Source organism: Oratosquilla oratoria, chromosome 21, assembly GCF_046742065.1.
Source record: "Oratosquilla oratoria isolate Oo_2021 chromosome 21, ASM4674206v1, whole genome shotgun sequence".
In the NCBI taxonomy this organism is placed as follows: Eukaryota; Metazoa; Arthropoda; class Malacostraca; order Stomatopoda; family Squillidae; genus Oratosquilla; species Oratosquilla oratoria.
The window spans coordinates 29438541-29438968 of NC_134797.1; positions in this window are offsets into that span (position 1 = coordinate 29438541).

A 428-nucleotide genomic window follows, 5' to 3' on the forward strand; every position below is an offset into this window, starting at 1 on the left:
GCGTCAGACCAATAATGTTTGAACCGAGTCTACTACTGATAAATAATGATAACAATTGGTGTTCATTTTGAGTCCTTTGTTTGGAGCTAATATGGAAAATTATATAGATCACACTTGTAAATTGATTGACTTTAAAATATACATTTTAAGCAAGTAAATTTCGATGTTAGTTCACCTTTACTTACGTTCCTGTTAGCGGTTTTCATCTTTATTGAGCAACTAACAAAGAACAACTTGGCTTTTTTTGTTCGTTTTACAATATATTTGAGGTTGTATAATGAACTCCAGGTCTGTATTTAATGGTGAACTGGATATCGAAAGATATGGCTTGGGTATAAAGTATTACGCAATTATTACATGGAATTCCCTGAAAGGGTTTTACTGCCTAGCTGACGCATTCCATGATATTATGTGAAAAAATACAGCTG